The sequence below is a fragment of the Heptranchias perlo genome, chromosome 3, assembly GCF_035084215.1.
Source record: "Heptranchias perlo isolate sHepPer1 chromosome 3, sHepPer1.hap1, whole genome shotgun sequence".
Classification (NCBI taxonomy): domain Eukaryota; kingdom Metazoa; phylum Chordata; class Chondrichthyes; order Hexanchiformes; family Hexanchidae; genus Heptranchias; species Heptranchias perlo.
This window is the reverse complement of record NC_090327.1, coordinates 98,978,702-99,004,517: the sequence shown is the minus strand read 5'-3', so window position 1 is coordinate 99,004,517 and position 25,816 is coordinate 98,978,702. Positions and strand designations below refer to the sequence as shown.

The 25,816-nt window shown below is 41.2% G+C and overlaps 1 protein-coding gene across 1 annotated transcript in view; it reads left to right on the top strand.

Annotated features, from left to right (window-relative positions):
• Window positions 1-13,196: 13,196 nt before the first annotated feature.
• Window positions 13,197-25,816, top strand: part of LOC137318085 (transcriptional activator GLI3-like) — a 371,554-nt gene continuing 358,934 nt past the window's right edge. The window contains exon 1 of the mRNA XM_067981056.1: window positions 13,197-13,278. The gene's annotated coding sequence lies outside the window, so the exon portion shown is untranslated. The remainder of the gene's footprint in view (window positions 13,279-25,816) is intronic.

The window sequence follows — 25,816 nt, the reverse complement described above, 5'->3', positions numbered from 1 at the left end:
TTCTTGGTCATCCTTTGCTGATTACTCAAACCCTCCCACTCCTCAGGCTTTCTATTCTTTTTGGCAACATTGTAAGCCTCTTCTTTTAATCTAATACTATCCTTAACATCTCTAGATAGCCACGGTTGGATCACTTTTCTGGTGGAGTTTTTATTCCTCAAGGGAATGTATATTCATTGAGAATTATGAATTATTTCTTTAAATGTTCATCATTGCTTATCTACAGTCATATCTTTTAATCTAATTTTGCAATCAACCTTAGCCAACTCGTCCCTCATACCTACGTAATTGGCTTTGTTCAATTTAAGACCCTTGTTTCGGACTTAACTACATCACTCTTAATCTCAAAATGAAATTCTATCATATTATGATCACTCTACCCCAGAGGATCCTTAACTATAAGATTACTAATTAACCATGTCTCATTACACAATACTAGATTTTAAATAGCCTGTTCCCTAGTTGGTTCCTCAGCACTTTGTTCTAGAAAATGGTCTTGAATGCATTCCATGAACTTGTCCTCCAAACTACTTTTGCCAATTTGGGTTGCCCAGTCTACATGAAGATTAAAGTCCCCCACGATTATTGCATACCCTTGTTATTTGCTCCTCTAATTTCTTGATTTATACTCTGTCCAACACTAGAGGGTCTATAAACTACTCCCACCAGTGTTTTCTGCCCCTTGTTATTTCTTAGCTCCACCCATACTGATTCTACATCCTGATTTTCTGAGCTAAGATCCTTTCTCACTACAGCCTTTATCTCATCCTTTATTATCAGGGCTATTTCCCCCCCCCCCCCCCCCCCCCCACCACGCCTTTCTATTTTGTCTGTCTTTTCTAAAAGTCAAGTACCCTGGAATATTTAGTACCCAACCTTGGTCACCCTTCAACCATGTCTCAGTAATGGCTACGAGATTAAACCCATTTATCTCTATTTGTGCCATTAATTCATCTTGTTACGAATGCTTCATGCATTCAGATATATCACCTTTAATTTTAACTTTTTACTATTTTTCCCTGATGTGACCTTAGTCACTAATGCCCGATTACCTTTGTTAAACTCTCTGTCCCTTCCTGACACACTGCTTGATTTTACTGAAATTGCTACTTTCCTCTACAGCCTTTACTTTTCTCTTTAGACCTATAAATTTACCCCTACCTGAAACCCTCCCCCACTCTTATTAGTTTAAGGCCCTATCTACCGCCTTAGTTATTCGATTCACTGGGACACTGGTCCCAGCCCAGTTTAAGTAGAACCCATCCCAACGGAACAGCTCCCTCTTTCCCCAGTACTGGTACCAGTGCCCCATGAATTGAAACCCCTCCTTCCCACACCACTCTTTCAGCCATGCATTTAACCATCTATCTGTTTGTCCCAATGCCAATTTGCACGTGGCTCAGGTAGCAATCCAGAGATTATTACCTTTGAGGTGGCTGAACCGCTCCGCCAGGTCGCTGCCCAGGCAGTGAAGTTTAAAATTATCCCCAACAGATCTTTGTTGTATCAGTTTGAAATAGACTGTGAGTTTTGACATTCCCCAAACAGGCTTGTCCAGTTTTAATACATATTTTATAGTGCCCAGAGCCTGTGGCTTTTCTTTGTTTATCATTTTTTTTATTATTCTTTCTCAGGATGTGGGCGTTGCTGGCAAGGCCGGCATTTATTGCCCAACCATAGTTAACCTAAAAGGCGGTGATGGGTTACCTTCCAAAGGTTTTTTTTAATATTTCAGAATATACATAATTTCATAAAATTTAAAGATACACACAGTTCAATGTAAATATCAAAATTCCAAGGCGATACAATTGAAAAACAATACACCAGATTGTACTCAATACGATTCCAATATTACAATTCAAAACATCTTGCGATACATGGTGTACAATACAAAGGTGGGATGGCCTTACACGGTGGCCTTTCCCCATAGAGCCTTTGCATAGGCCGCACCTCGCTTCAGTGCATCCCACAGCACGTACTCCTGGGCCTTGGAGTGTGCCAGTCGGCAACACTCGGTCATGGACAGCTCCTTCAGCTGGAAGACCAGCAGGTTTCAGGCGGACCAAAGGGCCTCCTTCACTGAGTTAATGATCTTCCAGCAGCAGTTGTCCTGGGAAAAACTTTTTTTTATACATTTCCAGATATACTTTATTTCATGAAATTTAAAGATACACACAGTTCAATATAAAAGGACACAATTTCAAGCAATGCAGTTCAAACTAATAAAATGCAGATCGTACACACTATGGTCCCATTATTACAATTCAAAACACAGTACATATCTTCTAATACATTTTGTACAATACAGAGTGGGATGGCCTTACACGGTGGCCTTTCCCCATAGAGCCTTTGCGTAGGCCGCACCTCGCTTCAGTGCATCCCGCAGCACGTACTCCTGGACCTTGGAGTGTGCCAGTCAGCAACACTCGGTCATGGACAGCTTCTTCAGCTGGAAGACCAACAGGTTTCGGGAGGACCAAAGGGCCTCCTTCACTGAGTTGATGGTCTTCCAGCGGCTGTTGATATCTGTCTCGGTGTACATCCCGGGGAACTGTCCATAGAGTGCAGCGTCCTGTGTTACCGAACTGTTGGGGATGAACCGGGACAGATACCAACGCATCTCTCTCCACACCTTCTGTGCGAAGCGGCAGTCCATCAGGAGGTGGGCGACGGTCTCATCCTCACCGCAGCCTCGAGGGCAGCTCGCGGTGGTGCTGAGATTCCGTGCGTGTTGGAAGGACCGCACTGGGAGGGCTCTTCTCACCACCATCCAGGCCACATCCTGGTACCTGTTGGACAGTTCCGGTGACGAGATGTTCTGCCAAATGGCATCGACCCTCTGGTTAGGGAACTGCCTGATCAAATCCACCCTCTCCTTTCCCTGCAGGACCCCCAGAACATTCCGTGTCGACCACTGTCTGTCGGCCTTGTGGTCAAAGGGGTTCCTCATCGGGAACTTCTCCACCTGGGACAGGTGGTGAGGTATGGTACAGCTGGACGGGACGTCCTGCGTCTGCTCAGCCAGCGTGGCCAGACCCAGCCTTCTCAGTGTGGTGGACAGGTAGAAACTCAGCATATAGTGACACTTGGCGTACTGGGGTTCTACACATATCCTGAGGCAGCCACACACAAAGGTGGCCATCAGGATCAGAGCAGCATTGGGGATGCTCTTCCCCCCTTTGTCTGGGGGCTTGAACATGGTGTGTCCCTGTGGACGTGCTCTAACTTGCACCTCCAGACAAAGTGGAAGATAGCTCAGGTGACTGTGACGGCGGAGCGGCGGGGAATGGGTCAGACCTTGGCCACGTAGAGCAACACCACAAACAGCTCACACCTTATCACCAGGTTCCTGCCGGTTATGGAGAGGGAGCGCCCCGCCCCATCCCACATACCAAGCTTCTGTTTGGCCTTAGCGACCCACTCCTCCCAGTTCTTGGTGCAGGCCTGGGGGCCCCCAAACCAGATCTCCAGCACCTTCAGGTAGTCGGACCTGACGGTGAAGGGGACAAAGGATCTGGTCTCCCACCTGCCAACGAACATGGCCTCGCTCTTGCTTCGGTTCACTCTGGCCTCCGAGGCCACTTTGAAACAGTCGCAGATGCCCATCAGTCTGTGGACCGACCGCTGATCGGAGCAAAAGACGGTGACATCGTCTATGTACAGGGAAGCCTTAACCTGAGAGTCTCTGCTGCCTGGGATCGTCACCCTCCTGATACCTGCATTCTATCTTATGGACGTGAGAAACTGCTCGATACAACGTATGAAAAAGACGGCAGAGAGAGGACAGCCCTGCCTGACTCCAGATCTGATCGGAAAGCTCTCTGACTCCCACTTGTTGACTAGGACTGCGCTACGTATGTCCGCGTAGAGCAGTTGGATCCAATTGTGGATTCCCTCCCCAAACCCCATTTTGGAGAGCACGTCCATCATGTACGTGTGGGATATTCTGTCGAAGGTCTTCTCCTGGTCCAGGCTGATGAGGCAGGTATTCCCCCCCCCCCCCCACCCCCCCCATCCTGCACATAGGCGATCGTATCCCTGAGCAGTGCAAGGCTATCAGAGATCTTCCTGCTGGGTACAGCACAGGTCTGATCAGGGTGGGTCACCAGCTCCAGAGCAGACTTGAGCCTGTTGGCGATGACCTTAGACAGAATCTTGTAGTCTATATTTGGCAAGGAACTAGGTTGCCAATTGCTGATTTCTTCCCTCTCCCCCTTCTGCTTGTAGATGAGGGTGATGCTACCTTTCCTTGTGGACACTGACATGTTGCCTGCCAGAAGCATACCCCTGTACACTTCCAGTAGGTCCGGGCCTATCCAGTCCCACAGAGCCAAGTACAACTCGACTGGTAAGCCATCGCTTCCGGGAGTTCTACTCTTCTCAATGGACCTGACAGCCTTTGTCAGCTCGTCCAAAGTCAGTGGCCGATCCATGCTCTCCCGCTCGCTGTCCTCTAAGACTTCCGTGATAGAGGACAGGAAGGACTGGGAGGCTGTGCTGTCTGTGGGCTTCACGTCATACAGTGTGGCACAAAATGACTTGCTGATCCTCAGTACATCGGCCTGCAGGACATCACCGAGCCGTCTTCCACCTTCAGGCTGCTGATCACAGAAATCTCTCTGTGCAGCTTCTGGAAGAAGAAGCGCGAGCACTTCTCGTCCTGCTCCACGGAGCGGACTCTGGACAGGAAGATGATCTTGGAGGTCTCGGATGCAAAGAGTGAGGCTTGCTAGCCCTTCACCTCTCGGAGTTCCTCCCCAACAACGACCATCATCAACTGCAGCTGAAGCAGATCCTGCATGCTTTTCTGGAGCTGCGACACTTCCCTTTGTCTCTCTCTTGCCTGCTGAAGATCCTTCAATGGTTTGATACAACTGAGTGGCTTTCACGGCCACTTCAGAGGGTGGTTAAAAGTCAACCACGTTGGTATGTGACTGGAGTTGCATATGGGCCAGACTGGGCAAGGACAGCAGGTTTCCTTCCCTAGAGCACATTAGTGAACCAGTTAGATTTTTACAACAATCTGACAGCATCATGGTCACTTTTCCTGATACCAGGTTTTTATTTCCAGATTTCTTTTTATACTGAATTCAAATTCTCAAACTGCCTCCCAAATCTGTGCCCATCTTTCCCGCAACTCCATGTTTGAATCCCTCCAATCAGGTTTCCGCTCCTGCCATGGTACTGAAACAGCCCTTATCAAAGTCAGAAATGACATCCTATTTGACTGTGACCATGGTAAACTATCCCTCCTTATCCTTCTCAACCTGTCTGCAGCCTTTGACACAGTTGACCACACCATCCTCCTCCACCGCCTCTCCTCCGTTGTCCAGCTGGGTGGGACTGCACTCACCTGGTTCCATTCTTATCTATCCAGTCATAGCCAGAGAATCACCTGCAATGGCTTCTCTTCCTGCTTCTGCACTGTTACCTCTGGAGTCCCCCAAGGATCTATCCTTGGCCCCCTCCGATTTCTCATCTACATGCTGCCCCTCGATGACATCATCCGAAAAATTAGCGTTAGGTTCCACATGTATGCTGATGACATCCAGCTCTATCTCACCACCACCTCTCTTGACCCCTCCACTGTCTGTGATTAGTCACACTGCTTGTCCGACTGGATGAACAAAAATTTCCTCCAGCTATACATTGGGAAGACCAAAGCCATTGTCTTTGGTCCCCGCTGCAAACTCCAGTCCCTAGCCACTGACTCCATCCCTCTCCATGGCCACTGTCTGAGGCTGAACCAGACCGTTCGCAACCTTGGCGTCCTATTTGACCCTGAGATGAGCTTCCAACCACATATCCGCTCCAACACCAAGACCACCTACTTCCATCTCCATATCATCACCCGTCTTCACCCCTGCCTCAGCTCATCTGCTGCTGAAACCCTCATCCATGCCTTTGTTACCTCTAGACGCGACTATACCAATGCTCTCCTGGCTGGCCTCCCATCTTACACCCTCCATAAACATGAGCTCATCCAAAACTCTGCTGCCCGTATCCTAACTCGCACCAAGTCCCGCTCTCCCATCACCTCTGTCCTCACTGACCTACATTGGCTCCCGATCGAAGAACGCTTCGATTTTAAAATTCTTATCCTTGTTTTCAAATCCCTCCATGGCCTTGACCCTCCCTATCTCTGTAACCTCCTCCAGCCCTACAACCCTCCTAGATCTCTGTGACCCTCCAATCTTTGTCTCTTGCGCATCCCCGATTTTAATCGCTCCACCATTAGCAGCCATGCCTTCAGCTGCCTAGGTCCTAAACTCTGGAATTCCCTTCCTAAACCTCTTTGCCTCTCTAACTGTCTCTCCTCCTTTAAGACGCTCCTTAAAACCTACCTCTTTGACCAAGCTTTTGGTCACCTGTCCTAATATCTCTTTTTGTGGCTCGGTGTCAAATTTTGTTTGATATTAAAGGCGCTATATTAATGCGAGTTGTTGTTGTTGTTGTTGTTGTTGTTGTAGTAGTAGTAGTAGTAGTAGTAGTAGTAGTAGTAGTAGTAGTATTGGAACTCACATTCTCTGGATTATTAGTCCAATACTATAACCAAAAAAAAAGCAGATGTGAGTAAAAAATTGTCAATTTTATTGTTTAATTTCCAGGCTACTTTTTCACTAAAATTAGTGAAAATGGAAAGTTTAACCTCAGCATTCAACAAATCATCTCTGGTCATTTTTAAAATTTGTTCTTGGGATGTGGGTGTCACTGATAACATAATATTTATTGCCCATCACTGCTTGCCTTGAGGGTACTAAGAGTCAACCATGTAATGTGGGACTGCAGTCACATGTGGGCCAGACCAAGTAGTGGTGATAAGTTCCTTTCCATCAAGGTCATTAGTCAACAGCTGGGGTTTTACCACAATCCAGAAGCTTTCAATGTGATTTTTATCTGGTGCCAGCCCACAAATCGCCAGATTTATTGAATTCACTTTCACAACACACAGGGCCAGATTTTGCTGGAGCGGGGCATCTCGTGGCCTGCCCCGTTAGTTAGACTCACAGTTGCACATTTAAGTTTTAGAATTTTTTGCACACAAAGTTGCTGGAAGTGCGAACTGTTAACAACGCTGTGACGGCAACAATGCATCTGGGACCTTGGTGAACAACGGGACAAACAGGGTATCTCCTTAACCAATGAGATGAAATAAATAGAGGAAGAATGGAGAGGAGTGTGAATTAGAGGGGGTGAATTCAATGTCAAATCAGCTACAGAAGGAGAAATAAAGAGAGGGGAAGAAAGATTGGATTAAGGGAGAGAGAAAAAAAAAAGAGATAGAAAGGAAAAGTAAGAAAAAAGATTTTAAAATTTAAAATTTGACATTTTTAAAATCTCCTAAAACAATTCACAACCTGAAAGAATGAGACTCCATGCTTATAATTGTTTACTTTCTGGGTCAGAGAGTTTGATTGGCAGTTATTAACAATTATCACGTTGTTGAAAGGGTATTTACACTGTTAATTACTAGACTTAACTTTCTGTGGCGCGTTTAATGGGCAATTAATGTGAAAATGCGGCAACTTCATGAAAATCACTGCGAGTTTCCGTTTTGCGAAGCTAATGGCTGAGTGGCGCAAATCGACTGGCGATTCGCAATTCACGGGGTATCTTTTCCTGGCTACAAGATGCTGGCCAATTTGCGCATTAATAATGGTGTTATTTTTTCAGCAAGATCTGGCCCATTACCTTTGAGTTGGAAATTATGATTTGCTCTGTTAGATATTTGGAGTGAAATGGTGACTTGCATGCAATTTTGCTGGGCATGGCGAACAGAGGAAATCTTAACAAATACCTTTACACCTTCTTTATTCATATACCAGAGGATTTTGTCTGCCACGGTCTTTCTTTTTAGCTCTAAAATTAATTGACATCTGTTGTCCCAGTAGTAATATGAACATATGTTTTGCTTGTAACACAAAAATAGTTCCATTAAATAGCAGAATATGGAACTGACTGAATCTTAAATTTGACTTAGTGTATTAGTGTATAACAAAATGTTTACTATATATATATAACTTCTGGAAAATTAAGAAGTGTTAACTTTACAAAATGTAGGTAATATATTCCTAGAAAAATTTAACTTAAAGGTAGTCTTAAACACCACCTAAAAATGTATGTGTTTGGCTGACTAGTCAATGAACTTTAAGTCTTTAAGTCTTTAAAACTATGAACAACTTTTGCATTATATTGGCACGAAATGAAATCACTTTCTCTACTTTTTTGGAGATGATGGGGTAATAAATAGTTTTTTTTGGTGTCAGTACTGACAGGAAATGTATCTAAAGATGCAAGGCGCTTCCTTTTTATTCTTTCCCATTTTGGCTCAGATAAATAGATAGCAACAGCTCCACTGCAATGGATTTTACAGGGCATCGCGAAACCTACTACATGGACCGGGCTGCAAATCATTAGCTACTGTTAAAAAAGCAAGATTCTTTTAAGGTGTTGTGCAGATGTGGAGAGTTCATATCCTAAAACTGAAAGATTTATAGGGCCTCAAGAGTATACAGGAGATAGGGTTGCCAACTCTGGTTAGATGTATTCCTGAAGGTTTAATCACATGACCTCCTGCCTCCATCCCCCACCCCCCCCCAATTCAAACACCCTTTTTCCCATCTTTATTATTTTTATAACTAATAAATATATTTTATCAGGAAAGACTGAACGGGCTGGGGGTCTTTTCCCTAGAAAAGAGAAGGCTGAGGGGTGACCTGATAGAGGTCTTTAAGATAATGAAAGGGTTTGATAGGCTGGACGTAGAGAAAATATTTCCACTTGTGGGGAGTCCAAAATTAGAGGTCATAAATATAAAATAGTAGCTAATAAATCCAATTGGGAATTCAGGAGAAACTTCTTACCCAAAGAGTGGTAAGAATGTGGAACGCGTTATCACAAGGAGTAGTTGTGGCAAATACCATAGATGTATTTAGGGGAAGTTAGATAAGCACATGAGGGAGAAAGGAATAGAAGGATATGCTGATTGAGTTAGATGAAGTAGGGAGGAAGGATGCTCTTGTGGAGCATAAACGCAGGCATACACCAGTTGGGCCAAATGGCTTGTTTCTGTGTTGCAGTTTTGATGTAACTCCATATAAATGAAAATAAAAAAAGACACCATTTTTTGAATGCCTCTATGATGTTTCTCCTAGGTTGCTTGCAGCAGTGCCCAGGAGATTAATCTTTAATCCCTGGAGATTCCAGGGCAATCCTGGAGGGCTGGCAACATTAACGAGAGAAAAGCAAATCTCACCAAGCAGGCTCGCAATGTCTGTGCTGCGAGGTTGCTACTCTCCGCCAGAGGGAGTGTCAGCTCGTTTCAAATTCCCTGTGACCCGTTGATTACAGTCTCATCAAAACTTTTAATGGGGTTTCGAGAAAAAAAGATAAAATGTGTTGTTTGCATTTTTATATTAAGTCGGATTACACAGGAAAACTAAACAGCATTATATTACTGACAAACCACTTTTTTTCCCGTTTTCTCCCTACAGTTCACTGAATTACCACAATTTCAAAATGTTAGATTAGGTGTAAATCACTTTCGTCCAAAAACGAAATCCCTGCAGGAGTATGCGCTAAATCAGAGAATTCATCTCCTCCAACTAAAGGAGCGGAGACAAAAATGCGCACAGATCTTTTTTAAAATCTAATTTTCTTAAAGTCAATCACGTTTTGTAAAATCAATAGGGAAAGATCGCTGCTCTAAAACGGGGCCAGATGAGTGTGTTCGTGAGTTTCTGTCGGTGGAACTCTCAAGGGCGCGAATTCTCTGTCTGTAAAACGTGCGATCTATGTCATTTCACCATCAGGGGCTGGATCCTGCACTTTTCTCGAGAAGTGGAGCAAATCTGTGGCACGGCAGGGTGTTCTTAGAGCCCTCTGTGTCAAACGGAAACACCTGTACCCAGTTATTTTTTTTAAAAAATGCATTATTTTTGTGACGACTGGTTTCAAGGATTTATTTTTTGGTGAACGGATCGTAATTTCTTGCGGTGGGTCACCAGCACCTATCGCCCTGCTTTAATGTTTGTCCGTCTGTTCCAAGCTTTCGATACGATTTGTACTTTCAATCAAGTGGGTGCCTGGATTCTAAAACAGGCATCGAATTAAATGGGATGGGGGTCCTTCGTGAGACTGCACACTTTATCAGTCCAGGTATGAGTCTGTCCTTCAATCGATAATCCAATATCATCTGCCCATCTATTGTAGATACCTATCTATCTTCCGTGCTTCTCCTGGCCCGCACATTATCCTCGCTATTTAATCAATGAATAAAAGAAAATAAAAAAATGGCATTTATGTAGCGCCTTTCACGACCTCGGGACGTCCGAAAGCGCTTTACAGCCAATGCAGTACTTTGAAGTGTAGTCACTGTTGTAATGTAGGAAACACGACAGCCAAATTGCCCACAGCAAAGTGGAGTTATTGAAATATGTTTTAATATAATTTCGCTTAAAACGGCAGCCGTGGTATCACCATGGTAAACACCAACGGTTGTTCGGAAAGATACAACTTTTAGTTCACAGTGGGGTCTGCCGGTCAGTTGACAAACAAAACGGAAACATATATACAAATCGAGAGAAATAGATAAGCTGAAATGAAAAGTACAAATAATTAACAATAGACAGGACCGTTTTATAAATAACAGCCAGTATCATACAACTGGGCAACTTTTTGGTTATCCCGAATATAAGCTAATGCATCTGACAGGGCAGGGGCGGCGGGGACAGAGAAAGCTCAAAGGAGTTCATGATTCTAGGGATTCTGAATGAATCTCATTTGTGCAAAAAGATGGAATTGCCAGTCACCAGTGATAGCTGAAATCTATTCACAGCGTAACCGAATGCTGTATATTTGCGATACCACTTTAGAACTATATTGTCGTGTCTTAAATGGTGACCCTCACTTTACAGTTAACCTACAGTCATTCCGGGTTCCTCTTGCTGATTTAATTTCAATTTTCTTACCTAAGAAGTTAGGAGTTCGGATCCATTTTTCAGTGTATTAAAACACCCACAAAGACCGATCATCAAGACAGCATCAAAATAAGCACAAATATGTGGAATAATTTGTCAAAACATGCACCAAAATGTACATTATTATTGGTGGTACTTTACAGACTTATTCTCAAGCCCGCGTTTATTAATGGCACAACATGACAAATGAATAATCATATTCCAGTTCCTGATTGATATCGGATAAACTCCAAAAGTTTTGTTGTGGAAGTTTGTTAAACCCGTTTTAAAATTCCCTGTGGGGAATTGACAGAAATTAAACAATCTACAATGATTTTGAATGCAGGGTTCAGCGCGACCCGGAGAAATGCAATTACTGTACCACGTTATTCTTGACAATTTTTTCCAACTGCTTTAAGAAAATGATCTGATTTCCTCTTAATAAATAACACAACAAAGGGCGTGAGGAGAAATGAACAGCATTTATTCCGTCTACCTGGCAAAACTTTCTACCCTTGTTTTAAGTGATAGAAGCTGCGTAAGAATTTTAAGTGTTTCTCTCGCAAAATGTGATTACATACAGAGACTAAAAAGTGTAGGAGGCATTTATTTGGTGTGTTCCAATCAGGGGAATATTCATTCAAAGATACATTTCTTTACCCGAAAATTTCGTATCTGAACCGTACATAAACATTAAACTAAAAGCGAGATCGAAATGCACTTGTTATATGGTAACAATAAATAACAAATTATGTAATTCTACCATGAAGTGTTCGCGTATTTATTTTAATAGAGTTGGATGGAAGTGGCTGCTGTTTCTGCGCCAGTCTCAGAGTCAGGGTTATGGCACAGTAGCTCTGTACCATGGATCCTGGCTAATGATATTGATTTGATATGGTTTGTGACCGCCACATCGCTCAGGTATGAACCAGACAACCGACTTTAACATTAGTTGACATTGGTCGTGCTTGGAGTTTCAAGCCCCTTCACAATTGAAGGTTTAAACACTCGTTGGGGTCTCCTTTTGTTCCCCTCCCCAACTCCCATCACGTAATGTCCAACACTTAATGGAGCAGCTCAAAAGGGGCTGTTGAGTTGTTGCTAATGCAAACAGTTGATGGCGAAAGAGAAAGGGTTCTTCGGTTTTCAACAGGACAGCCACCCAAATCGGGGATGGTGTGGAGTGGAAAATGCAAAAATAAGATTGGGGACAATTAGTGACTTGGAAAAGAAGTAATTTAAAGAAAATTGGGAAAATCGTGTAATACCATCTAGGCCACACACCAAATATGTGCCCGTTATTGTGGAACGCGGTATTTTTATAAATATGGAAAACTGCACATCACAGAGCTGGAGTCTGTCAAAGTGCAGTTTAACGGTAAACCGGCCGTTGAACATTGTCGCGATCTTCGTCTTCATCTCACTCACTGTTCATACAGTGCTCCCTTCCTAAATGGTATTTTAATTCGCCCCCTTGAAACATGTTTCAGAGTTGGACGTGTGTACGGATCAGGGCGCCGGGGCTGGGAACGACGAGTGAACTTTCTGTCCTTTCCCTCTCATTTCTCGGTTCCTATTTTCACATTCCTCTTCTTGCTAACTTTCTCTTTTTAACTTTTCCAAAATCTCATTCTTTTTCCCCTTAATTCTCTATCTTTAATTTTCAAACCTTCTTTCTCTCCTTAACTTTTTGCTTTCTAACTTTATCTCTTTTTTTCTACCTTTCTCTCTAGCTTTTTCTGACTTCCTCTCTCTAGCTTTCTTCCTCTCCTGAACTTTCGTTCCCAAACTTTCTCTATTCTTCCCTATATTTCCTTCAGCCTCTCCCTCTTTCGTTCCCCTTTCTCTCCACATTTAAAGTAAACTTCCTCACCGGCCGAACCGCAGCAGCTCAAACCGATGAACTCGGGGTGGGTGGGTGGGTGGGGGGCTTAGGATTGAGGGAGGGGGAAGCAGGAGGCGCGGTTTAGCCCGACCCGGGATGCTGGGGAATGGGAGGGATGTGTGAGTGAGTGAGTGAGTGCGGGCGGGAGTGCCAGACTGACAGCTCGGCTCACGTCCCCTCATTGGCCCAGGAGCAGGCAGCGCGGCGCAGTCCAGCGGCGGCGGGTGTGCTGCCTCTTGTGAAAGTCCCACTTTGTTGCAGTTGCTATTTTTTTCTTCTTTTTTTAATATATTATTATTTGCAAGCGTGGGGGTGGGGGGGAACTCTCCAAGTTGTTGAGCCTCCGAGTTGCAGGCGGCAGCGGTGGAGGAGCGGGAGCGGCTGTGGGCGCCGATCGCACGACTCCAGCTTTCCTTCAAACTCAACGCACAGCAGGTAAGTGCAGGGGGTGGGGAATCTATCCCAATTCCTATTGCAACCCCCCCCCCCCCCCCCCCAAACACAAGCCTGGCTCCCTCACACCTCCCCTCCCCCTAAAAAAACTTCTGCAACTTGCGCTTGTTTTAAAGAATGAGGGGGAACCCCCCCCCCAAATAATCCCAACTCCCCCGGGCGGGACGGACTGGCGCGATTCCCCCCCCCCCCCCCTTCCTGTGCTGTTTTCTGCAAACACAAAGTTTTCTTTTACACTCGTGCATTTTCGAAGAGACTTCGTCAAACTCCCTCCATCCCTCTCAAAGTTTCTTAGTTGCGCCCCCCGCCCCCTGCTCGCCTCGAGTTTGTTTTTCTTTGAAGAGGCCGGCGGTGCTGCTCTTCATCACTCCGGGGGGGGGGGGGGGGAGGCGAGGGTCGCTTGATGCTGGCAGCTCCATAACTTTACGGGACTTTTAAAAAAGAATTATAAACAAACAAACAAAGACCACTTCACCTCAGATTGTGTACTTGTCACAGATTTCGATCATACCGTCAGTGTGAGGAAATGATTGCTGAATTGGTTTCGTGTGTGGTGTGTTTCTTTTTTGCTTGCAGACATTTTTTATAATGGCTGCATTTGACTAAGTGAAGAGGAGTTAGAGTGAGAGAAAGAGAGGGTCCAGTCTCGTCCCTCGCACTAACATTTGAATCTGGGAGGACCGTGTCTTCATTTAGCGCTGAGATTATTTCCGCGCCCAACCTAAAAGCCTGAAAAGAGTAATGAGAAGCGGAGTTTTGCTTAATTCCCCGAGCTGTGTGTTTGTGGACGTGTGCCAGCCTGTGTGTATATGTGTAAAACATTTTATAACAAGTTGCTTCCAGCTGTTCTACATATCCCGTCTGCCAGCAAAAAAAAAAATCTGTGATGGGACCATTGGTTAAATTGCATGGATGTGAACCGCCTTTTTTTAATGCCGCGTTCATTCGGGAGACACAACAATCCGTTTCAATGCGAGCGTTTTCCATTGATTTATACCAAGCAAAAACTAATTGGAGCAACGTAAATAATTGAAATGAATTTGGGTCGATGCATAATTTATAGTAGGTATCCCTTTGATAGTTTAATACTCACTAAATACAGTACATAAAACGTGACTGGTAGTTAAAATCCAATTAATAAAACTTCTCTGTTTCTAGTAGGATTTAAGACGTCTAAAAGCGCTTTGCAAAAGAAAAGTCTAAAAAAGTGGATTATTATAACTCGCAACTGACGTGTTTCCATACGATGGAGATTAACGGTGCAAAATTGTCGAATTGCATCTCAAATAATTCTTGAAACGGGTTCAGATCGGATTGTTTATTTAAAGAAAGTTACTTGAATGTGACATCCCAAGTATTATGCCACAATTATAGAATGCACACGATTAATGAAATCTGCCAAATGGTTATGTAAATTAAAGTTGAAGTTTTAATAATTCAAGGGAGTTAGTAATTTTTTCCCCTATGAAATGAAGCATATGCAGTTGTATTAATGTCCCTTGGATGAGTTGCAATGGTTTTCCATGGAGAAGAATATTCATAAAATCCATTCATTTAGGAGTTGGCAGCCCCCCCCCCAACATTTTCAGGAGGGAAAATGGCAAGTGGCTGCTACCAAATTCCAGCTGTTTGTTCCCCCTTTTTTTAAAAAAAGGGAGTGAAATTTCTGCATTCTGTTAGAACAGTGATTTTATTTATTATTTCTGCAGTGATTCTTGTCTGGGAAGTAAAACCTCACTATTGGAATGTTAATGCTATTAAACTACAGAAGATTATCTCAAAGTCGTCTTTCCTTGTTTTATTTGACTGTGCTAAACCCTTCCCTGCAGGATCCTGTTTGTGTAGTTGGGGTATTTTTGTAGCAAGTCACTTTTTCAAAAGAACTGGTTTTAAGACTTAACATTTCACTTTTGCTACACTTGTTATAGCTGCTAATGGATTAAAGTAACATTCTTTTCAAATCTTGTTCATTTTGTACATTCAGATCCAATGAAAATTTCCAAACACCAGGAAAGCGATTGCTCATCTTTTTAATATATAGTATTTTTAGGAAAACAAAATAATTCAATTTGTGTCTTCTTATGGGCTTTTAGGAGATACTTCTATAGTCAGGGCTTCTGATGTGGTTGTGATATTTAATTATAAAATATTTAGTTTAGCCAAGAATAAATGAAAATCTTTTAAGATGTTCTCCCACTTTCAGTGCTTTTGTTTTGTGCTTCTTTGAAATATGGCAGTAGACCAGGGAAGGAGCAATACTAGAATTTTACACTTTGATGGCTTTGTCTTTGATATCTTGACAGCAAAAGGTTCACGATTGCTTTTATATACCACAAGCAGTAACATCGAGCAGCAGGCGAGTGCCTCGGTGCATTTGTGTTTAACTGCAGAAGAAAAAGTGGTGATGGGCAGCATGGGTTCTTATCAGCTTTCTAATCCCAGATCCCAGAATACCTTGAGGGCACGCCTCAGATCTAGGTAAAATCATTGTAGACTCTCCCTGTTTGCAGATTAAATATGCTATGTATTCTTGACTCCAGCGACAATTTTGTGAGCTCACAGTGCTTCCTGTTTTAAATTTCCCTTCTGAAGTTTTAGCATCTGCTAAAGGCAAACCATTAGACTCTGTTCATTTTAAAATCAGCAGCATACACTCACTCACGGCAGATCTGGAACTTTCTAGACAGCAGCATGACTTTTTTAAAAAAGAGATAAATAGCAGACATGCCAGTTTTCTGGAGAAATGTAATCCCAGTGGAAGTCATTGCATGGTTTTCAAACACTAAATGTCACACTGCATTGCATACCATCTCCTAATATTCTTGGTTTTAAACTTGAATGCCCGGTGTACTAGCTAAATTTGGAATTGGTTTTAGCGTGTGTACAGTTGGATAACCTGAGCATAATATGCACTAGTCTATTTAGGAGTAAACACACTGATGGGAAATGGGTTATGCACACATGCATATATTAACCCAATATATCTGCTTGTCTGATAAATTAGCTAATTCTGTAATAAAAGTGGCAGTTTCGAATATATGGTGGTGGGGGGGGGGGGGGTGCGTGGGAAAGAAAGAGAGGGGGGGTACGGTTGGATTCAGCATTCAGTAACCTACTCAGTGGCTTCAAAATTCTGTCTAATCTTATCTATATCTATTCTATGCTATTCTATCTATCTACATTCTGCAATACTCTGATACAGAAATTGTGACATGTTAAACCATTTTTATTATGCAGAGAGTCATGCTGAGTATCATTGCTGTTCTGCAGTCAGTAAAAATTAATAAGTGTGTCAGATTCCTTGCTATAGTAGGCAGTTACGAGGTATAATATACACATTAATAAGGTTTTACACCAGAGTTAATGTTTCAGTCATGCTAAAATGTGATCTATTAAATGTATATTCCTAATGCCACAAAAAGACAGACTATCACTTATCTTAGAAAAGACCAATTAATTTGCAATTGTAAGCATGCTGCTAAATTTACTAGAAAACCATTGTTAATCTACAGGGCATTAGTATAAATTATTCTGTGAAATAGTTTTTTTTTCCCTGCCCCATTTCATCAGTGTGTAAGGATGAAAAATGTGATCTGTGCACTGAGACTGCATCTTTTGTATTTGGTTACTTTCTTCCTTTCAAGCTAGTAACGCTTTAAAAACCTTGTTAGAAATTCAAAAGTGGTATTTAAAAACACTGTATTTGTAGTGTGACCATGCAAATTTCTGTGTCCTGCAACATTGAGCATTTGTTAATTTTGCCAAATCTTTTTAAAGACACGTATGCTTTTTAAAAAGCATATTTGGTGCTTTAGAAACTAAATAATTTTTTCCCCCCAAAAGTGCCACTCCTCAGTTATGATGGATTTGAGACTATTCCAATGCTTACAATAACCCTGTCTAAACACCTTTAAGATGTTGGGCTGTATAAGCGTTGTCTTTATAAATTATGTTTGGTTTACACAGCTTGAGCCAGGATTTTGCTGACTTTACTGACTATAGAGTTGCAGCTCCATCATTGTGTGGACCTAATATACTGATACTGCATCAGACATAACTCGCACTTCATTTAAAAGGTTATGAAGTGGTCCATTGTACTGTTGTGTTTTTTTTAAAGTCCTCAAGAATGTAGTTATCCATGTGATAAAGTATTCTGTTAAATCTTTTATCTAACATGACTCACTGACTGCTGAAAGCCTACACAGTTCAAAAAAAATCGGTGTCTTTGTTTAAGCATAATTGTGAAGGCATCACTTGTGTGGACCGATAACTAGAGAGACACATTGTTTCAAACCATTTGTTTTTATGAACTTAGGTGTTTGCTTGTGTTTCAGTGCATTTTCTAAAGGTGATTAGGTTTTCTCATTGTGATACTTTGAGTAGCTACAATACTCAATCAGTAAAAATGTGCCAAAAGAAAGCGCTGATCAGGTGTCTGATCTACAAACTTAAATTTTTTTTTGATATTTGTGTGTAATTAGAGGTAGACATAATAGTAAAAAAAAGGTCCCTAGATGCATTGTCGTGTTTATTAAATCATCTCTTGACCATTTTTTTTCAACCGAGGTTATTTTGTGAATGAAATTATGGAAGCTTGTTTGTCAGGATGATTTCAGTTAGCTCTAAAATGCTGAACTTGTCTGCAATGCTGTCAGCATGGCTGGGTCATTAGTCATCCGTGTATTAGTGATGCCTTGAGGCTGTGTGCCCGGTCCTTCTTAACACCATTACAGATACAAAAGTATTTGTACTCTGCCGACTTGTAGAATTACTGGTCATGGTTCTGCCTGACTGAGTCTGAGGTAAGCTTCTCCCTGTCTCCTAGCTGAATGTAATCCTCTCTGTCTTGTGGGGCTAAATTTGGCTGTGATTTATGATGAAGAAAAAACTCTTTTAGCCTGTACATTTACAGGTATTGCATTGGAGTCACCTCACCGATATAGCATGTAGTTAGTGAGGTGTGTAGGACGCAGCTGGATTTTATTAAAAACTCGTGGAATGAGCCATTTGGTAACTGGCTAAATGAAACCAGAAAAATGTCAAATTGGCCTTGGCATTACAATATTGTTCATATTTATAGATACTTAATTTTTATTGTAAACTAGATTTGCAATTTGGTTTTGCACTTGGTGATTATGGCCACCCGAAGAATTTCAAATGCTTTCAGAAATGTATTGGAGACATGGTCTAACGGTGCTGCTGAGCTGTTTTCATGGTTTTTCTTCTTAACAGAATGGTAGTGTAAAAAATATGTAGCAGTACAGAATGCCAGCAGTTAGTTCATTGTAAAATGTTGACTAACTTATAAAAGACTGCAAACCTGTGCATCCATCATGTGTACAGTGTAAATTTTATTTTTAGAACAGTTTAAAATAGCAATTTGTTTTTCATCAAGCGTTTAGACATTCTTCAGTAATAGTGCAGGTGTAACAGGTTTAAACATGTCAATAAATCTTAACTATCTTTGGCCATTGAGATCTAATGCACTGCTTTTGATGTGAAGAATTTTTAAACAGAAATGATGGAAATTCTGATTTTAATGTCCTAAAACTTTTTTTTTGTGGTTTCATGTTTTGTAGAATATGTATTATCTTGGTTGGCACTTCAACTGTCTAATTGATAGAAGTACCACCAAGTGAAGGCAATGGTTTGGGATAATTGCAGCAAAGAAACTTATTGTAAATGTTGAAATCAAAAATTGCTTTAGAGGAAAACTGTGATTGCCATCAGTGTGTAGTTCTGGCATGTTAAATGTTCCAGGCACTGATCTCTTATCCTTCTAGCTTGGATAGCTTGGTAATTACTTGTCGGTAATACTTGAGTAATGACTGCAGCATGGTGGAGCACTGTATGAAAACAAGGAGGGTGAGTAATTAAAAGTGTTTTGATTTTCAGCCAGCCTTTAATATTTTATAGGAATGTTGAAATACTTCCTGCAGTGTTTCCTGCCATTGTAATGTTCGTTAAAGGTTGCTGGTTATTGTTGCTTAAAGAGCAGAATGGTGTGTACAGAGGAAGTTTTAATTGAGGGAGAAAAACTGTGAAGCAGAGCCAGGCTTCAGAATCAGACCAATTTTTGTCTAGCTTCTGGCTAACAGAAGAATTTGTCGGGGCTCGAACTGATTTTGCCTTCCTTGTACTATCAAGCCGAAGCTAATGCTAAAATTCACCATTCAAGCTGTGCTTTATTTAAACATTTTCATTGTTTCAAACTTGGTTTCACTGTTCTTAAAAATGTAAATTTCATCAGACAGAGCAATTGCAAAAATAAAACTTATAATTCATTGTGTCAGATACTCTGTACTCTGGCTTTGGCTGCATCTTATCTTTTGGAATTATTTAAACATTTTTCTGTATTGTGTGTTCAAGAGAAATAAATATTTATTATGCTGCAGTACAACAGTTTAATTTCAAAATAAGCTAATTTTTTTATTTACAATCGGACAGTGCAGGACTGCTTAAAGACTTTGAGTATGATAGATTGGACATATCACAGATTGGCATTTGCAGTAAGAAAAGTATTAGAACTATGGCATGAGGTGCAAAATTACACACTTAAAACAGATTTCTCTTAAGTACTTATCAGAACTGTCTTTTCTGTAAAAGAGGTCATTTTTATTTAATAAAAGGAGCTTTACCTTCCACTAGAATAGATAGTGTATATGTGCATATATAATTTTGAGACCTCAATATTGTACTTGTAGATTCTTGGAGGCCTTATGTAACTTTCATTCTAAGCAAACAATGGTTATCTTGTTAATCTCTGATTACTTGAATGAATGATGTATGTTTACCATTTGTGTTTGTCTTGAAATAATAAAAGATTGTTCTGGGAATTTAATAGAAAGCTTCAGTATTTCCACATTTGTCCTGTAAAAGTGCATCTTCCAGAATGCAGCTATCTAGATGTATTTTGTTATGTGTTTAATACAGTACCGAGTTGAATTGACAGCTTAATCATTTCACACTTTTAACACTTCATTTGCTGAGCAGACCATATGATCAACATCCCATTAAGACACAAACTAAATGTACAACTTTGTGTGACAGGCTCCAGGAAGCTGTATCTGTAAAGTAAGAAATACCTTATTGAAGCCTTGAAATGAAATTGCAGGTCTGTGAAAGGAAAGGTTGCTGAACTAATATTTCTAGCAGTGAGCAGTGAAGGAAAAACATTGAGTTAATTTGTAATACTTTTTCAATGCAGAATGCACTTTATGAAATAATGAGTGTGGTGATTATGGTTGGTAGGCAGTCTGTAGATCTGATTATTAAAAAAAACTGATAATGAAGAAAATTTTACCAAAATATGAATTCACATGATTTGGATTTATTAAATAAAAACCATTCAAGATTGCATGCAGCAAAGATTCTACTATCGATATACTTTTACTATTGGCACAAGAAAATGTGTTTTTTTAGAAATACTTGTCACTCACACAGTACTCATGAGCCAGCGTAAATTGAAGTTTTATAGTTTGTCGCCTTATTTTCTGTTGATAGCCTGTGTACAGATTTAGATACCGTGCTGGCGTGAAGAGGTTTGTTTGGTAAGTACGGTGTTACGTGGGAGCAATCTGACTGGCACTGCAACTTTGGGTGACCAAGGTAAACTGCATGTGACGTTTATACGTGGTCTTTTCTGTTGCTGACTAAATAGGGATATGGCCAAGAAGAACCAGATGATGCGACTATGGTGCTTTTGTACAAAAAAAAGCACTAATGTTAGAAAGCAGAGGGTGTGTTGTGCTCAAGAAAGGAATACCCTTCAGTCATACGAATTCACTTGGGCTGCTTGACTTTTCTGAATTCCCCAGGTCTATACTGCCGTTGTATTGGCCACCTCTTCAACGTGTATGGAAGTCGAAGTACAGTTTGGAGGAGGAATTTGTCAAGAACAAACCTGTGCTGAGAGCTTTTGGGGAGAGGAGGAGGAGGAGGAGGAGGAGTGGTTGGAGGGGGGATTGCTTAATGCTAAATATTGCAGTGTTGTTTGATTGGCTATTTCTTGTAACTGGCCCATAGGCAGATAGTATTTAGTGAGGAGATGACAGCGCTGTTACCATTAGCGACCAGTAGGGGACTTTACCACTATTGTTTTAAATTGCTTCTTTGGATTTGCAGTCAGCTAACGTGAACCAGGATCATACCACAGGTCATGTGAGGACAGGACAACTTCATTCATTTTTTTTGTTGATGTACTTCATGGAAATGACATCACAATGGAATGAAAATGGTCACAATGTCATAAAATCGCTCCATAAATTCATGCACCAATTTAGATTACACTTAAAATGGAATTTTACATCTAAGTTTTATCATTTTGGTTATCAAGTATGTGGGACCAATAGAGAATCTACCAGGAGGAGGTGTTGGGTGTACTTTCCTTTTTAGGCCTTTTATGATTGAAATGTTATCACATGCCTCCTTGTCATACATTCTCTATTAGGACAACAAATTATTTAGATAAGATTATTAAATCCATTGTTGGCTAAATTTCCACTGGAAAAACTGGTGGTGCTTTTGCCTTGGAAGTTGGATTAGATTCCTTATTGCCTGGTAATTGATCCATCATTGTTGATGCTCCTTTTTGCTGTAGTTTAAATTTCCATTTTACTCCATTTGGATTTTTAATGTTTTTACATCTACATTCTTACTGAAAAACATGTTCCGCTCCAGTGATTGAATTTGAAGGTTGTGCATATTGGATTTAACCCTGCCATTTTTTGAACTTTGGGTAATTTCCCTCTCTCCTTTCCCATTCTCCTGATATACACATGTCCTTAATTGTTAACCTAAATCCACAGTTAGTCTAATAACTCAGTTTGCATCTGGGGGATGAAGGTTAGACTTTTTTAAAATTTGAGTCAATAATCAATATAATGCCGTAACATGTCTGTGCAAAGTCAGCTGAATATTACAAAGTAATATTCCCTCTTAAAACAAAGTGCTTTTGTTGTAATCAGTTACATCTTTCGTGCTGAGTAAGGTACAAGAATACAAGCACATAAGTTTGATTTAAGTAATATTTGGGTTACTAAATTTGAAACAAGCAAGTGCAATTGGTTGTTTGTTTTTATTTGGAGATTGCTACCAGTGTTAGCATTAATGTTGTTACATCCCTATATAACTTCAGCTACCAAATCTGATGTGCGGGTAGCCTGCCTGGGTACCAATGGAAAAAAAACTCGTAAGTGCAAAAGTCTCCTTATGATTTTTCAGCAAACAAAAAATGGTTGCTTTGCCAAATAAAGTGGTGAACTAAACCACAGAACAATCTGGGCAAACAGTGAAAAAATGTATTTTTGGCACAGAGTCAGCTTGAACCATTAGGGCAGAGACAAATGGCTGGCTTTCCTGAAAAGAGAGGGGAAGTCATAACTTCAAGACTTTGAAGCAATCTTTCAAATCCTCTTTAAACCTTGGAATGCACATGTGTGCATCCAACCCTATAACTAAAGCTTCTTTTTATAAAGTTAGTCTTCTACTGAAAATATGGGTTGGCATATGTGAGCCTACGCAAATCCCGCAAACTTCTAAGCATAATTCTGTGTTTGTTCTGAACTCCTCCTCTGAGGTCCAAATGGCATGAAAATATCCGCAGCTTTGATAGAACGGCCTTGTTTATGTTTGTGGTGTGCTGAAAGTATAATCAGTCCAACAAGGTTTTATGGTTTTTTAAAAAAAAATGTTTTTATACAGTTCTACTTAATACACAGCCAGATGGAAATGTAAAGTGGAACGCTACCCAATCTTCCAAAGTGATAGTTGCTCACAAACTGATTCTTGCGCTAACTGTTCTGAGCTGTTTGCTGCTGGACTATGCAGAGATTCAACTTGTATTGCTGTGTGTGCATTTTTCCTTCATACTTCACTATCGTGCCTATGAATTAAATTTTGAACAGACTCCCTGTTAAATATTGCCCCAAATGGAACATTTAATTCAAAGCACTTGATTGCAAAATGATGTCTCAAAGGATATCTTTCCCCCTGTTAGTATTTTGCTACCTGGTATTCTGGATAATGGGTGTCACATGGCTGTGGTGAAGGCTAAGCATGAAATATGAAGAAAGAGAAAGGATGCAGTTGATATGTGGAAAAGTTGCAGTGTTGCAAGATGTGGTTATTGCTTCACCACACAGTTTAGAGCACCTGGGATTCTGAGAATGTGATTGAAATGTGTAATATTGTGCTACGTACCAAGTTGTCACATAACTATTTTAACAAAACACGATAGGCATGTGTGCAATGCTAATATGGATAAAATAACTTACGTATACAATTGTGGAATAGACTTTGACCATTAACTCAAACAGGGGGTCCTTATCACATGGAGACATCTCCATTTTTAAGTAAGATTTAGTTTAACTTTATTTTACAAGTGGAAATGCAGATGTCCAAGTTATTTTTTGTCAAAGTTGCATGCAAGTAAAGCATTTTGGATCATTTGGTTCATTTTTAAATTAGTTAAAAGAGCTGGTGTGTGTGTGTGTTGTCAGTTTGATAACTTTTCATAGAAACGTAGAAAATAGGAGCAAGAGTAGGTCATTCGGCCCTTCGGGCCTGTTCTGCCATTCAAAATGATCATGGCTGATCCTCTAACTCAGTACCCTGTTCCTGCTTTTTTCCCCATATCCCTTGATCCCTTTAGCATTAAGAAATATATCTATCTCCTTCTTGAATACATTTAATGACTTGGCCTCCACTGCCTTCTGTGGTAGAGAATTCCACAGGTTCACCACCCTCTGAGTGAAGAAATTTCTCCTCATCTCGGTTCTAAATGGCATACCCTGTATCCTGAGACTACGACCCCTGGTTCTGGATTCCCCAGCCATCGGGAACATCCTCCCTGCATCTAGTCTGTCTAGTCCTATTAGAATTTTATGTTTCGATGAGATCACCTCTCATTCTTCTAAACTCTAGTGAATATAGGCCTAGTCGACCCAATCTCTCCTCATATGTCAGTCCTGCCTTCCCAGGAATCAGTCTGGTAAACCTTCGTTGCACTCCCTCTTTGGCAAGGACATCCTTCCTCAGATAAGGAGACCAAAACTGCACACAATACTCCAGATGTGGTCTCACCAAGGCCCTGTACAACTGCAGTAAGACATCCCTGCTCCTGTACTCAAATCCTCTTGCAATGAAGGCCAACATACCATTCGCCTTCCTAACTGCTTGCTGCACCTGAATGCTCGCTTTCAGCGACTGGTATACAAGGACACCCAGGTCTCGTTGCACCTCCCCTTTTCCCAATCTATCACCATTCAGATAATCTGCCTTTCTGTTTTTACAACCAAAGTGGATAACCTTACACTTATCCACGTTATACTGCATCTGCCATGTTCTTGCCCACTCACCCAACTTGTCTAAATCACATTGGAGCCTCTTTGCATCCTCCTCACAGCTCACATTCCACCCCAGCTTTGTGTCGTCTGCAAACTTGGAAATGTTACATTTAGTTCCCTTATCCAAATCATTGATATATATTGTGAACAGCTGGGGCCCAAGCACTGATCCCTGCTGTACCCCACTAGTCACTGCCTGCCACCCGGAAAAAGACCCGTTTATTCCTACTCTCTGTTTCTTGTCTGTCAACCAATTCTCAATCCATGCCAGTATATTCCCCCCAATCCCATATGCTTTAATTTTGCACACTAACCTCTTGTGTGGGATCTTATCAAAAGCCTTCTGAAAATCCAAGTACACCACATCCACTGGTTCTCCCCTATCTATTCTATTAGTTACATCCTCAAAAAACTCCAGTAGATTTGTTAAGCATGATTTCCCTTTCATAAACCCATGCTGACTTTGTCCATTCCCGTTAATGCTTTCCAAGTGTTCTGTTATCACATCTTTTATTGTAAACAATTTTACAACACCAAGTTATAGTCCAGCAATTTTATTTTAAATTCACAAGCTTTCGGAGGCTTCCCCCTTCGTCAGGTGACGAAGGGGGAAGCCTCCGAAAGCTTGTGAATTTAAAATAAAATTGCTGGACTATAACTTGGTGTTGTAAAATTGTTTACAATTGTCAACCCCAGTCCATCACCGGCATCTCCACATCACATCTTTTATAATAGACTCTAGCATTTTCCCCACTACTGATGTTAGGCTAACTGGTCTGTAATTCCCTGTTTTTTCTCTCCCTCCTTTTGTAAATAGTGGGGTTACATTTGCCACCCTCCAATCTGTAGGAACTGTTCCAGAGTTGATAGAATTTTGGAAGATGATCATCAATGCATCCACTATTTCCAGGGCCACTTCCTTTAGTACTCTAGGATGTAGATTATCAGGCCCTGGGGATTTGTCAGCCTTCAGCCCCAATAATTTCCCTAGCACTATTTTTTCATAGTTTATGTTGCTGTTGCTGTTGCTGTTGCTATCACAAAGCAATTAATGTTAATGTAAGCAGTCGCAGAGAAGGGCGTTGTGTTTCAACTGAGCTGTCGATACTATCACTAGTTTTTCACTCTCAGATTATCTAACAGTTCCTAATTGCCATCCTTCCCCATATTGGCCA